Raw genomic sequence first — 15,294 nt, 5'->3', positions numbered from 1 at the left:
TGCCCAACAGCTTTCTCCAAAGACGTACAGGATCCTCCCTGTGCTAAATGCCCCCAGAAGCAGAAGATGGTCCCTACTGCCCTGGAGTAGCCCATTGGCAAAATGATTATTGGTGCCTATCTTCCATTACATTATACATATTTTATACTGCAAGAGAAATCAAGTTGGTTCTGAAAGCATCTTGGCTGTGAAAATGTGATCTGAACCACTCTGGAGCTGCAGAGTGTCTCAAGTTTCCCTTTCTGAATGGGAAGTAAATGAAACAACAGGGTACGGGCGAAGTCTTGTTCTGCTAAACAGGTGCGAAGGGGCAGCAATTGTCATAATGACGGGGCCGTCTCAAAGTAATCCAGGTAAATATTCAGCCCTTGCAGTGGAACTGTCCACTAATTAAATGTTAATAATCCAGGTATTAAGTTCAACAACAAGGTAGCATTAAGCGCAAAATTCAAAGCAACGTGGGGACAGCGCGGCGGTCCGATCCAGAGTGAGCCAAAAAACCCACGTACGGGTTTCATTCTGCAATCCCAGGCTGAAGCGTGTCCTGCTTCATCTGGCCAGTCTCCCCAGCGGAGAAACAGAACTTCAAGGTCCGAACACATTCTCTTAAACATAATAAAAAATTCATAAACATTATCCCAAATGTTTATGTATATCCCAATCGGTTGTTATTGAAAGATTTCACTTTGGGTTCTTTGGGAGGGAGACCTCTGACTTTTGTTCATTTGTGAAAGGAATGAAAAGCGACCCCTGAGTCAGCTTCACCAATAAACTTAATAATTAACACGGTATGTGATAAACTGAACTGGTGGGGAAAAACATTTCTTGCTCAACAGCTCCTCCTGCTGTTTACATGACGCTATCAAGGAATAATTTGTTCTCGTACCTCGGCTACAGAAGCAGATAATCCGCTAAAATAAACATGTATTGATCGTCTGTTTAGCGTTATAATGCACAGGAATTGGGTGTATGTTGCCTGATATGCGACAAAACTGGAAATTATTTTAGGTCCAGGAGAAAAAAAGCAGCATACAACATTCATGGGCAATTTTCACGCTACCCAGAATTAAAATACAGAATAGGATATTGGAAAAAGCACTCACTTTTTGCTAGTCTGCACAATACTAACACTGTTAGCATTACAATTTCTTGCTTATAATAGCAAGCCAATTGTTTTTTGATCGTGAGAAGCCTCATTTTGTAAAGATACTTAAAATGATAAATAGTAATAACAATAAAAAATATTTCATTTACTCTATATGCAAACTGAATTTACTATCATTTTACCCTGGGGATGAACGATGAAGATACAATACTGAATGGGTCATCAGCTTTACTGCACAATTTTACTAATATGAAGCATTTCGCTTGATGCAAATTTCCTTGTAAAAATACTACCAAAATCTGTAAAATTTACGTTCTACAATATTTTCTGTGATGCTAAAATGTGGAGAATGCTTCTGCTATTATTTACTGTTCTCTGCTGACTCTTTGGAAAGTTTTCTCAGGAATTTCAGATTCAAACAGTGTTTTTAGCATAAATCAGAAGTGCACACTAAGGTAGCTTACTGCAGATTAGTCCTTTCATTGCAGGTCAGAACATGAAAACTTTACCAAAATACTCCCAGAAACCTACAGAGTTATCTCCCTTTTCTTCCGTTAATACAGAAAATCATAATAGAAAAAAATAGTACCAATGATAACTGTAAAAGTGTGGTTTTGCATGTCAGGAATAAAACTGCAATGCAGTAAAATCTCTTGTGCTTTTCTTTTTAGATGTTTCAAAGCAAAAAAGTTTTAGAATATTCAGGGTGTTCTTTGGCCACGACGGACACAGCTCTCCAGAGGAATAACAGTACAGCAATATCATAAACAGCTTTCTACAACAGTTTTGATAACGGGTAAATAAAGTTTTAGGTTTTTCTGCCAATTATTTTTTTTTTCTTTCAATCTCAGTTGATATAAACACTTTCTAATATTTTTTCCAGAATTTTATGTTGCGGCAAATGCCAATAATTGCAGGTAAATTCTGCCTTCTCTCTGGTAAACCCACAAGAAACATTATTACAGGAATTTTGCTCAACTTGCACCTCCATTGAAGAGGAACATTTGCAGATGTCAAATGAAAATAGCAATTTTCCACACAACTTGTTCTTTCCTATTTTCCACGATCCTCAATTCCCATTCCTCATTATAGTACATCTCTGTGTATAAAGTCTGATTTTCATTTATTTCCTGGCAACATAAAGTGACCTTAATGTCAGTGAGAATGAGAGTCGCGGGATGCAGGGAGGTTTCTGGAAAATGGAGAGTCATGTTTCAGCAACAAATTTGATTTAAACGTAAGATTCTGCTGTGGAAAAGTGTGCACCAAAACGCAACAGTGAAGCTGTGGAGCTGAAGAACATCCTGGGTGAATTAGGGAGGTTAAATATCTGCAGACAGATAACATGAGAATGGAAATCCCAGACCTGGGTTGCTAATGTTAAGGTGTATAATTTCTGATTATAAATATATAATTTGGAGTAAATTATACCCCAAACTAACATTATTTCAAGAAAACAAAAATTTCCCAAGTAAACTAAGGGATGTTGTTTATCAGTGTTTACATGTTCTTATTTACTTTTAGTATCAGATCGATATTTTGATTCTGAGTCTACCTCTCAAGAGCATGAACACACTCTTGGCAATTCTCACTGATTTATTCTGAGGTTTCCCTGGTTAGTTCCTCTGTATCATAATTATTCAAAACACATTTTTCCCTGTCAGTTCTCAGAGATGAACTCACTGAGAATTGGAGCATGACTGAAATATTGCCAAAAAAGCCTAGCAGATAAAGCTGAAGATGATCCTGACTGCCAAAGCTGCTGTCTGAAGTATTCTTTCATTTAAATAGCAGCATAACTTTGCATCAGGACTGAGTGAAGATATATTTGGAAATGTTTGTAAAGTATTTGCTGGTGAATTAAAGCATCACAAACTTAGCACTTTTGTGAAGAACTCTAAAATATGCAAGGGAAATATAAATAGAAGTTAAGCAATTTAGAATCCCTTTGAATTAGCTAAAAGCTGGCAGCATTCTTATTAAATCTTTCTCAGATTTGAACACAAATTGATAAAAATCAACAGCAAAGCAATCTTAATTTTCATGTTCATTAATTTTTACTTGGTTTAGCAGATGTTTCGTGCCTTTTTTTTGTAGACTATTTAGTTTGCATTAAGCCACAGACTGCAAACTTGATTTATACATTGTAATTCCATGCATTTCTACTTTTTTCAGATACATTTGTATGCAAAATATTATGGGCTGCATTGCGGACTAGATCCTTAGGTCATCCAAGCTAGGCTTGTACCAAAACTGAGATGAGAGGGGAACTGAGGTTACAGGTGCCTTTATTTTTTGTGACTTGCTCTAAAACTAAAATGAACTATGGACTGGGCTGACTGCACAATTTAAAACAGATCCCAAGTTGCACTCAGTTTCATGACTCTTCAAGAGGTTAATTACAGCCACAGTGAATTTCAAAGGTGCAGGAGTGATCCAACCCTGACGCCTTCCCTTGACCATGCTCTATATACCCTAAAAATACTTCTAAAAGACACGATAGAGATAACTCAGCTCTGGACTACTTAAGATTTCCTTGAGCAAGCCAAGTAAATTGGTTTTCTGACTGCTTTATGGTGCCTGAATGGCACGGAGCAGGCAGCCCGTGTTCCTTTTGTCTCCAGGAATATGTGATTGATTCTTGCAGGCTGCTTCATTTTCATATGCAGCCTCGGGGACAAGGCTCCTTTAAATCAATTCCAAAGGTTCACTTATTTTCCCAAGCTTTGGTGAATGGAGATAGAGAAATATTCAAACAAGGACAGTGGAATAATTTTTTATTGGGGTATGGAGAATTTGTTAAGGCTTTCCTCATTTTTTAAATTATAGTGTTTGTATTCATGCCCAGTGCTTGAAATTTGCTTGAAATGGGTCTGTCGATAGATAAAGATGAAGGATTTGTACCTCTAGGGCTGAAATGGGACATGTATTTTATAAGCGGCAGGAAAAGGGAGAGACTTGGGCTTTCTCTAAAGAACCAGCACAGAAAAGTGAAGGAGCTTTGCTGATGTCCACTGGGTACGGCCGTAATCTTCCTTCAAGAGAAACACAAAAGCACAGAAAGAAATACAAAAGCTATTAAAAAACAAACACCCAACCCCACCCCCAACAACAGCAAAAACCAAACCACCAACAACAGATGACAAAACAAACAAACCAAACACACACTCGAACCCCCAGAAACTAACTGTTAGGGACACTCACAGAAGAAGACTTTAAAAACATTCTGTGTTGGGTAATAAGGATAAGCTGCTTAGAGATATTTAGATGTCTACGCCCCACTGAATCATCTGAGAAAGTTCAGTTCGTAAGAACTGGATGCAATAAGCAAAGTGATAATTCCCATACACAACTCCTACACAAGGATGCTTTTAGTGACATCTATTCTTCTTGTGTGTCTGCAGTGACAAACACATTTATTTTTTGTTTGTTCCCCATCTTCTCATGGGCAATATGTCTGGTGAGATCCAAACCGCATGGTTTGCACTAAAATAGCTGCAGAGGTTGGTACCTTCAGCTGTCAGAACCGTCTCTCCTTCCTTCCCACTTTGTGAAACACACACACACCACAGCACCATCTGCTTCACCACAATGCACATTTTCCTGCATAGGAGCTGTATTTTAATGGGGAAAATCGGCTGACTACAAGAGAATTTTATGACTTTGTTTTAATTTTCTTTTATATCCACTTTTTTTTTTTTCCCCCTCCAGTTCCCACATCAGTCCTCGGTCTCCTGAGGCACCAGACTGTGAAGCTGACACCAGATGGGGGAATGAGTTGCAAACAGCTGTGGGCTTCCACACTGCTGCTTCCAGCTCTCCAGGATTCACGTGCATACGGAAAACACTGGTGATAGCAAGACAATATTAAATTCCGTTTTCTTCCCTGCAAGCTCCACTGCTTTCAGCATCCCCACAGCTCACAAAATCTGCCACAATCACAGTATCTGTTTAGAGAGGGCAGAATGATTGGCAGCTGCCTTCAGCTGATGAAAAAGAAGTGAACAAAGGATGAGAAGGCGCGTCGAAAGAATGGAATGTATTTACACAGATCCCTCTGCAGGAGGCTGTTTATCAGATGTTATGAACTGATTTATTTATAGGTAATGACTTCTTCAAAAACATTGTTCTCTGCTGACCTTTATGCTTAAATTGAAAGTCAGGAGACCTACTCTGCTGAGTAAATGAAATAATTTTAAACTAAAATACAAGGGAAAAAAGCTTCTTGCTGTATTGTGGATCCATTGGTAACTACTGTATCTGGAGCTTGTTTACCTTATTACCATCGATAATAAGGTAGTATTCTCCAGCATAGCCAGTAAACCTGGTACATTAAAAGAGAATAACCACAACTTGATTACATACAGGAGTTGAGGACGCTTAGCCAGTAATCCGATCAGCTGCTTATACTGTCAGCTCCTTATACAGAGGTGCTGGGTCTGTGGCCTGTGCAGTGCCCAATGTGTTTATAATGCTCCACAAATAAGGAACAGGGATTTGCACTTTTCCAGGCTGACATAATTAGCCATTGCTTCCTACAAAAATACAGAAAGCAAGAACCAGGCTATTTCAGCCCGCCAGATCCTGCCTCTCTGACTGTCAAACCCACGCACACTAACGTGTTTGAGCTTGGTTTACAGAACTGAGATGTTTGCACCCAGAGAGGCTTGTGCCCTTCCTTTCCTCACCATCTCTGCTCCCCCGAGTAGCTTCCAACAGCAAAACGTAACGAGGTTCAGCGGTACGGAAAATGCCGGAGCCATCTGTGCCCCAAAGAGACACAAAATCCACCTCCCGCTGCTGCCAAGCCCCGTGCCGTGGGACTGAAGACGGGCGGTTTACAGTCGGCTCCTCACGGTCAGCAATGCCTGTCAGCGCTTTCAAACCGGGATGCGTCAGGAGTCCAAGTGGGTCCCGTCACCTTTTCCTCTCGCGATGCTAAGGAGACTCTGTGCTCTGCAAGCGCACAGCGGAGACACGAAAGACATTGATGAATCTTGTTTGTTGTTGCCCATAGGAGTTACGAAGGAGACCTTTGCAGCAAATGGGAAGTGATGCCGTTCTCTGGAGGGATGACACGGTATTTCACATGCTCTTGCTGGAGGAAGAGGGGAAGGGTTTGCTCCCTTCACAACGCCCAGCCCATGTTCCTGCTGCAGGCCCCAGCTTCCCCTTGTGCCCCTGCGCTCCTGGTTCCCCCTGGTTTGGCTCTAGGGTGGCTCAGGGAAGCCAGGGCCACTGCGGCTTGACTTATACAGAAAGACGGCGCCAAACACACTCTGCTCTGTCACCAGAAGTGACAGCACAAAGAAAAAGCGCTCCCTCCTCCGCAGACTCCCATAACATTTCTCCTTTAACTTTAAAGCATCATGAATGTACCTCAGGATGGGTAGGTCAACTGAGTAGAAACATCTCAATGTTAGAATCAATCCTGTGCTTTAGAGGTGAAACCAGATAAGCACATGCAGATAAAACAGTTTCTCCTTTCTGCTCCCCACTGTAATGGAAAATGTAAAGTATTCAAGAAATCATTTCACAGCTTGGCTAAGCCTTAACAGTACTTTCTGTGTAAAAAATACATGATGCTATGGATTCGGTAATGGAACAGGGGATGGTTGATGCACTTATGTGAGAGGAACTGGGCTACCAGCCAGACTGCGAGTTTTACTAGTTATGTTCCCAACCAGGAACTGTACGAATTAATTCCTGAACTGATGTATGAGAGGATAGAAAAGCAAAAGATAGCATAATTTGCAGAATCTGTGGGCTCTGTGCATATTCGTCTCTCTTTCACTTATTGCTTTTCTTTATCTGGTCTTTCTAGATCTAAAAATTCATAAAAGTCTCGGATCACAAAACTCTTGGGAAGTGAAACAAGCTAATTTTCAGCCTGGTGCCTTTTAAAGAGTCTCCTTCGGCAAGCGAAAAAAACCTAAAATTCCCATATACTTTATTCCTATAATGATTATGACATGAAACACATTACTTGTAAGTCTTTTAAGATATTTTTCTTTATCTTCATAAGTTTTCTGCCTGAACCTACTAGTAACAAGCACTCCCAGCAAAATCTGCACTGCTGGGGTATAAGGAGAAGTCTGAGAAATGCAAGACAGGGAGTAGAAACAGTGGCAGTAAATGTTGGCTTCTGTAAAATACAGTTTTGAGACAACACACCAAGTTCCCTTACAGTGAGTTTTAATTCAAAAGAAGCTGTACAGAAGTTCAAGTATTTGTCTGGCAGATTCAGTGGCACATAATAAAGGCCTTTAACCCCAATAAAATGGGTTCTTAAATTTTTGAGAAGCCTCACACCGACAAACATCAAGACAGGAGTGGCAATGCAAGAAAGCAAGTCAGACAGAACCTCTCTGAAGAAGTGAGAAACCCTCCTTTTAAATGAAGACATATACTTTAATCTTCGGCTGAGTTACGTCGGGATGAACTAATATGAATTTGAAACTGCAGCTGCCATTTCTGAACCTGCTTTATTACTTCCTTAAGGTTAATAAGTTCACTTAGTCTTTATTCCTCTATGATACCAAGAGACATTTAATGAAGTCTTGTGTCTTAAACTCAGTTTCTCCAAATAGCTGAGTTCTGCTGAAAAATCTAAAATTAAAGGCTTTTTAACTGCGACCCTGCTCTGGAAAGGCAGTTCAGCACATAAATAGTCTCACTGACCTTCAGCCTCTGCTCTGCTATATACGGCTTTTCTGAATTTATCTTGGGAATGTAGGTACTACTGGAATCCATGAGACTGGTGATAAGGGTAATGATCTGTGTGTATTAGACCTTTAGAAATATTTTTAAAGGGGACTGAAAATATCAAAGTTGCTATAAATATCTGTTTAAGGAATCACTGACATTTGTTTTCCAGTTTTAATTAAAAATAATTTTTTCATTAAAACATCTGAAAATGACACTTTTTTTTTTTTAACTGTTTCCCTGGCCATCTTTTAAATAAAAATAATTTGAAAGAACACCAGAGAGTCTTGCATTAATTTTATATAGGTGAAATGTCACATATGGATATGACAACTGAATCCAATCTGTTCCACGAGATGCAAATTTCTAAATAACTTACAGAGACACGCTGGTATCATTCATCCACATCTAAACCTTTGCTTTCTGTTAGAATCAGTGGTAGAATTATAGCTAAAATGACTGTTTCGTGTACGCAGAGCTCTCCCTTTCTCTAGTCCTTTGAAGCTAAGAGTATATTGTTAAATATCTTTCATTGGAAGCAGATTTAGTGGTTGAACTCAGCATGTGAAGAGAGATAGGAGATCAACAACTATTACATTTATATTAGGAACATGGAGGAGGGTTTCAACATATACATAGCAAAGAGAAACTGTGGATAATTTTGCTCTTTGTTTTCAAAACGGGCTTTGTTTTCTCTCTTTCTAACGATATTTTACAGAGGTTCTCTAGGGTTAAGTCTGGAATACGAAAAATATGGCTGAAACGGTTTAATTTATCTTTAAAATAAAATCCAGTACATCATTCAGACAGGAAAGCAAGCCAGGGATGAATGTTTGGTATAAAAATTTATGAAACATGAAATAGGCTTTAATAGGAAGTCTGTGAAGTCTTGAAACGATAGGTCTCTCTGGAGTGGCAGAGTCCTATTTTTATGGTGCTTTGATAGGTGGAAAGGTCATAAAAGTGTTGTGTATGAGAAGAGAATTAAAAATGTAATTGAATGTGGTTCATAAATCCACGAAGATTCAAAAGCTATACTCGGGGTACTAATTCCTGTGGGGAAATGTTTCTATTTAGTTACACTGTAAAGGCTAATAGTAAATACAGTCTCACATCTGCAAATCTCTGGTTTATTTTTCTTCTAAGATATGACTTACCATTGACCTTATGTTGATATGATGATTACGTCTGCATTTTCCAATAAATACTGTTCTTCCCTTTTGTGATTAAATTAGGCTGTGAGCTCAGATTTTGATTTCTATGGAGTAGCAATGCCTCATTCTTCCAGGACTGCAAATGTCCTCGTTTAAGATCACATCAGAAGGTGAGATGAAAGCCTTTTATAATTCTGAACAGAATCAGTCTTTTTAGGCCAGTCACTACCTTTCTGTTATTAATCATAAAGATGGATATGTATAAAAGAAGATATTTTTACATCTATACTAAAATTCTGAAAATTCTACATTGACAAATGGCTATTAATAAGAGAAGGATATAGAGAGAAATGTTAAAAATGAGACCTTCTGGCTCAAAGATCCACTGCTTTCGCAGTTTCCAGCTATGAAGGGGCACCAAGCGAACACAGGCAGATCAAAGATTAAAACTCAAGGATCCCAGTTCTTATTAAGTTATTGTTTAGCAAATAATTGTGTCATATTTAATGAAGCATCCACCTTTTAGGTATGTACATACAAGATAGTATCCCTCTGATAGTGCCTGATTGTATTGCAAATAAAGCTACAGAACAGAAACCTCTTTGCTGATCTTTACAGGAGTTCTTGCAGCAGTATGAAATAGTTTTCAGAAGACTGCAATAAAACCTAAGAAAATTCCCACAAACCAGTATTTTATAGGAATACTGGTAAAGCTGACAAGTAAAAATTTCATAACAGAAGAAATACACAATTAATATTATTGTTCCGCTAGCACAATATGTACTGTTCTGCCACTTGTGCATGCATGTGCACATGGTGTGTAATAAGTTACAAAGGCTGTTTTCGCCTTGCTTGAAATTATAAGCTATGAACACATTTATTTTCCTTTTTTTTTTTTTCTCCCCCACATGTCTTTCTAGAATAGTTCTAATTAACCTTCAGATCTTATTTTTGTTAGTGGTGATTTGGGAATTATACTGAAAAGAAATTCCTGTTTCTTATGCTATAGTCCTAGAGAAACTAGGACACATGTGAGAGATGAATCTAAATAAAGAGAATTCATATAGAGGAAAAGGTCTGAACCTCTGTCAAAATAATATGAATAAAGAAGCAGCATCACTGATTATCTTGGCAGTGAAGAAATGCACTTGTTTTCTGATAGAAAATACATAAAGAAAAGAAAAATCTGCCTCAAATTCTCCCTCACTATTAATCAATTTCATAACTCAGAAATTACAGGAAAAAAATATAAGGTGGATCCACTTTTCTGATGGGTGCTACTGCACCCATGGCCAGAGCTAACTTAGAAAAGCTGTCTGAAGGTTTCAAATGCAGGTGTCCTGGACAGCAAGGAACAGTTGCATAGTTAGGCAAAATAGGTACTTCTGTGTATTTTCGCCAGAAGAGACACAAATTTTATGTATTTGGTATCTCTGTAGACAATTTAAGAATTGTCTATAGATGTTAAGATTTTCTTTTAAAATAACAAACTTCTAGTCCTCTGGCTAGGGAAATTAATTTTGAACATAAATTGCTGCATTCTGTGTACTCCCCACTGTCTGGCTCTCTGATACCTGCAAATCTTTTTCACATAGGACATTATTCTTCAGTTCAAGAATAAACACTTTCTGTCCATCCTAATTAGCCCTGAAATCAAGCCTTTTCCTCTTCACGTGCCACGGTACAAACTAAGTTTGATAAAGAGTTCTGGGCAAAGGTGAAGGGTCTCTACTTGGGGTCCACATATGGTTTTAATGAGCCAATACGAACGCCTTAAAGCAGAAACTGTTTTATCTGCTGGTTTCACTCATGAAACACGGGATTCATTCTAACATTTCTGCTCAAGCCGCCTGCCTGTCCTGAGGTGCATTCATTGCACTTAAAGGGCTACAAGATTCATCAATGTCTTTCATGTCTCTGCTGCATGCTGTAAACCGAGCTCAAACACGTTAGTGTGTGTGGGTTTGACAGAGAGGCAGGATCTGGTGGGCTGAAATAGCCTAGTTATTGCTTTCTGTATTTTCGTAGGAAGCAATGACTAATTATGTCAGCCTGGAAAAGTGCAAATCCCTGTTCCTTATTTGTGGAACATCGCTGATGGGCCACTTTTTTCTCTCTAATTACACTCCAGGATACTCAAGTTGCAGAGTTTGCTGTTTCCTTCCAGTCTTTCCTTGGCTTATCCCTGCTCCCACAGCACTGTGAGCGTGTTCGCTTCTCTAGTTCCTGGGAGTCAGCAATTAAGAAAAACAAACCATTTCCTGAGTCTTCAATTGTCTTCTCTGCTTCTCTTTCAGTAGATTAAATATCACTGCAAGTCATCTTCCACCCCATGAAAAGCACTCATGAGGCAGTCTGGGATAATCTCTTAGCGGAAGAAAAACTTCTAGCAATCTTTCCATTATGATATGTAATCTATACCATCTTTTTCCTTTCAGAGGTTCATGGAATAGTCTTCTTCCTCATAGTTATAAAGCATCAGAGATTGAAACAGGAGTTTAAAAGTGTAGGAATAAAAGAAAATTTTGTTTAAATAAAATTAGAAATACTTTCAATTTGATGACACGGATGAAGAACTTTTTGAAGGGAGTTTTAGACAAAACACATACAGACAGACTGATGTGAGAAAAAACACGTATTATTTGGATGGATTATTCAATTTCCTACTGTTTTCCCCTTGTATCGTTTTCACTTTTTACACCATGTATTCAAATCCAAGCATAATTTTACCAACTAGGTTTTCACTAAAAGCGAGTAAGTATCCAAATGACCATGCCATTCGTACTCCAGTACCTTTAGCTCAAAGCTATTTAGAGATCTAAAACCTCTTCAAGATAATTGAGAGTGACGCATTTAATAACTTGGTAGATCTTATTTCAGTTCCTCATCCTGCCCCATAATTTGTGTTCATAGCTGTGGCCAAGTGCTGTCCTGCAAAGGCCCATTCACCTGAGCACAGTTCTGCACACCAAGGGACAAACATCTCTGCCTACAGTTTGATGAGGAAAGGAAGAATCCATGCTGGAGAGGCAGGAGTCTGCTACAAAAATAATGAAAGAAAAAAAAACCTGAAAAAATAAGAAAGATACTTGTACATTTTATTCCAGTAAAAATGCCTGTGCCTGGACAGAAAGAAAGCAGTTCTTAACAGACATATTGGAATGCCATGTACTTCTTAAAGCAGTTACAGAAAAGACTGTAATACTTAGTATTGTAATTCCTCTGGAGACCCCTCTGTCATAGTCAGAGGATACACTGAATACTCTCATGCTTGCCATTTCAAAGGATCACTCACACAAGGCAGAAGCTCCTTTTTTCCTCATAACACTCTTAATTAATTTTCTGATGTCTGTGGAAAGTGTATGATTAGATTTTAATGAGTATTTTTCTCTTGCTATAGCTAATTTGGATCTTACTCCACAAGTATATGGCTATGCTGAAAAGAAAAGCAGCGAAATGGCGGGCAGGGGTTACCTGAAGCGCTTCGCTCTGCGGGCGGGCACTGGTCCTGACGGGGAACTGCTCGCTCCACCTGAGGTTAAGAGACACAAACAGTCCTTCAGGGAAGAGGCTCGTATAAGTAAAACTATTTCTAATTTGGAAAATGTGGAGTGAAATATAAGAAAACCCCCAGGCCGTTCACACAGCATCATTGCTGCTGAGGGAAGCTGAGAGGGTGAGGGCTGGAAGAGTAGTGAAAAGGGTTGAAGCAGCAAAAACCACCAAAACTAAGAGGAATTTCTGAGGTCTGTGTGATTGTTCTTACTCTGTCATTGTCACAGACACCGTTTGTCCTCTCACGCCATGCTCACAAGGAAATTTTCCTCTCACGATATGCGCACAACCTGTACTGCCCCTTGTTCCCTCAGCTTTCCCGCCCAGCGCCTCCTGGGACTACCGGCCGGCGGGAAGGCTGAGGAGATGTTGATATCTGTATTTCTAATTACTAGAGTGTATTTTAAGGAATTACAGAACTCATAGTTTAGGAGAATATTAAGGTAGCAACCTTTAAAGATTAACCAACCTTGTAACCATAGAATCTTTGTACCGGGTAATCATACCCTATTCTTAAAATTGACGTAGTTTTACGACATATTCTTTTAAAACAGGTAACTGAGAAGCAACTGAGAAACTTGTGAATGTTACTTAGCATTGCTTAAACAGCTTGTGTTAGAATAGGAGAGGAATATGTTAATGGTTGTCAAGAATTGTAATTAATACATAATTTTTCTGTCAATGTAAGCCGTGTATGACCGACTGGTCAGCAGCGGACCCATGGAGGGAAACCCACAGTCCGGCCCCAGAACTCAATAAGAAATTCTACTTTTAAAACCTTAAAATGTGGTTTTAAGAGTCCGTTACTTTGCCGATTTTACAGTATCACCGTGGGGGCCGGGGCACCTCCGTGAGCTGTTTGTCCTCGGCTGCAGGAGCAGCCCCGTGGATGCTGAGGAGATTTTGCACCGTGGCCCTTCTCCCCCTGTTTGTAACAAACAGCCAAGATCTGAGGTGGTTTTTTGGGGTTGTTTTTTTTTTTTCCCTTGGGTTTCACAGAATCACAGAATCACAGAATGTCAGGGATTGGAAGGGACCTCGAAAGATCATCTAGTCCAATCCCCCTGCCGGAGCAGGAACACCCAGGTGAGGTTACAGAACACCTAGGTGAGGTTACAGGGTTTGTTTTATGGCAGCGAGCGAGCAGAGACACCGTATTCCTCACCAGCTGGGTGGCAGGGCTTTTTTCTCAGAGCAAGGCTGTCTCCTTCTGATGGCTGGATGAGGGCTCTTCTCCCAAGCAGCAAGTGATAGGACATGAGGAAATGGCCTCAAGTTGCACCAGGCGGGGTTTAGATTGGATATCAGGAAAAAATTCTTCATGGAAAGGGTTGTCAGGCATTGGAACAGGCTGCCCAGGGCAGTGGTGGAGTCACCATCCCAGGAGGGGTTTAAAAGGCATTTAGACGAGGTTCTTAGGGACAAAATTTAGTGCTAGAGTGAGGTTAGGTTATGGTTGGACTCAATGATACTGAGGGTCTCTTCCAACTGAAATTATTCTATGGTTCTATGATTCTAGGAGCAGTGCTGTGCTGAAATACCAAATTCAGCTTTGAGAACTCTTTTTTTGTAAAAAAACCCACCTTTTTTGGGGGGGTGATAAAAGCTTCAGGTAGGCTTTAGGTACCACAGCTGGAAATAAAGAGGGTGTGAATGAGAATTCATTATTCTTGCCCAGGAAGGGACATCCATTTTGGCAACTACCCGCTGAATTTATAACAAGAGAAAATCACTGTGGCCATCCTTCCATCTTGCATATTTTCTTAAAAAAACCAAACCTTGAGTTCCTTGTCTTTCATCCTGAAAACCAGCTCCTTTGACCTCACCCGATGCTAATTTGTCTTACAGGGGAATCTTCTGTATGGTGCACCAGTTCTGGTGGATTCTTAGCCCTTGCTAAGTATGTGTTGACATCTGGGAGAGGGAATCATGCACTCAGCTGTTATCCTTTTGATGCTCTGTAAGTGTTTGCATATTCCAAACCCAGCGCTGTTTCCTGTGGTTTCACCAGTAGATGGGGGACGGTTTCATGCTGAAATGATTTAAAATTAATTGTCGCCTGCTGAAGAGCCCTTTTTGCTACCGGGGTAAGTCATGAAGGCTTTGGGATTCCCTCAATGCCTGTGATGGAGTCAGGCAGCTGAGTGTCTTCCAGAAAAAGGGATGAAGCATCACTGGAGCACATCGGGACCGCAGTTGTTGCCGTCATGAGCCTGTGGATAGAAACCCTCTGCTCCACACATGTGGGAGACAACTGCATTTGCTGGCAGCACAGCTGAAGTTTGCAGCAGTTTTTTGTCATCTCTCGAGACTCAGTCGCTGCAGGACTACTTGGGAGTCAGAGTCCTTAATTAAAGGTGGAATTTTGCTGAAGTGCGTAGTTGAAGTCTTTACTCAGGCTATTCACCAGAGGTGCATTTAGTTCTGATCTGGATGAGGAAGGGAGAAGAAACAAGAGGAGATCATAGTGCAGGAAGATGTGATGTCCCTGGCCAGTGCTAACGCAAAGTCCCTGATTCCTGTCCTGTGCCACGCTACTGTGGTGTCACTTTTCGCAGGGCATTCTGACGTAATTTTCTGTATACCTGACAAATAGGCTAATGGCAGGAAACACGATTTTAGAATAATATACAGAATAAACAATCCGGTTGAATAAAGGCTTTTTGTTGTTGTTTTGTTTTCAAGTCCTATGTTAATAAATTCTTCCGTAGTATTTGGCAGAACTACGCTTGTTATGACTGTCGTGCATATGAATTGCTGTATGCTTGTAAAAAG

The 15,294-nt window shown here is 39.9% G+C and overlaps 1 protein-coding gene across 1 annotated transcript in view; it reads right to left on the bottom strand.

Annotated features, from left to right (window-relative positions):
• Window positions 1–15,294, bottom strand: part of PPM1L (protein phosphatase, Mg2+/Mn2+ dependent 1L) — a 123,088-nt gene that overhangs the window by 94,946 nt on the left and 12,848 nt on the right. The window contains exon 2 of the mRNA XM_065640296.1: window positions 12,439–12,496. The gene's annotated coding sequence lies outside the window, so the exon portion shown is untranslated. The remainder of the gene's footprint in view (window positions 1–12,438; window positions 12,497–15,294) is intronic.

The sequence above is a fragment of the Caloenas nicobarica genome, chromosome 8, assembly GCF_036013445.1.
Source record: "Caloenas nicobarica isolate bCalNic1 chromosome 8, bCalNic1.hap1, whole genome shotgun sequence".
NCBI lineage: Eukaryota > Metazoa > Chordata > Aves > Columbiformes > Columbidae > Caloenas > Caloenas nicobarica.
This window is presented reverse-complemented; position numbering and strand designations above follow the sequence as displayed.